This window comes from Camelina sativa, unplaced genomic scaffold (genome assembly GCF_000633955.1).
Source record: "Camelina sativa cultivar DH55 unplaced genomic scaffold, Cs unpScaffold14983, whole genome shotgun sequence".
Lineage (NCBI taxonomy): Eukaryota > Viridiplantae > Streptophyta > Magnoliopsida > Brassicales > Brassicaceae > Camelina > Camelina sativa.
Genome location: NW_010936009.1, coordinates 1 through 323, shown reverse-complemented (window position 1 = coordinate 323; position 323 = coordinate 1). Strand labels below are relative to the sequence as shown.

The 323-nt window shown below is 35.0% G+C and overlaps 1 long non-coding RNA gene across 1 annotated transcript; it reads left to right on the top strand.

Annotated features, from left to right (window-relative positions):
• LOC104775453 lies at nucleotides 1-323 on the top strand. Its single transcript, XR_765926.1, has 3 exons — nucleotides 1-34; nucleotides 126-194; nucleotides 285-323. It is a non-coding gene; the product is annotated as an uncharacterized LOC104775453 (long non-coding RNA).

Genomic DNA, 323 nt, shown 5'->3' with positions numbered 1-323 from the left:
GTTTCTTCAAGATCTTGTACCGGGTTGCAACAAGGTAAGGTATTTTTAAGTGTTGATAGTGATGGATATTAAATATGTAAGAACAGAGACAAAGCTAATGCAGAAAAATGAATGTGTGTTTGCAGGTGACTGGGAAGGCAGTTATGCTTGACGAAATCATAAACTACGTACAATCACTACAACGCCAAGTTGAGGTATGAGATTTCCTAATTCTCAATGAAGTGTTACTTTGTGTTTGCTTTTTGTAATCAATTATTTTTCTCATACTCTTTTGCGTAAAACAGTTTTTATCGATGAAACTTGCAACTGTGAACCCACAAATG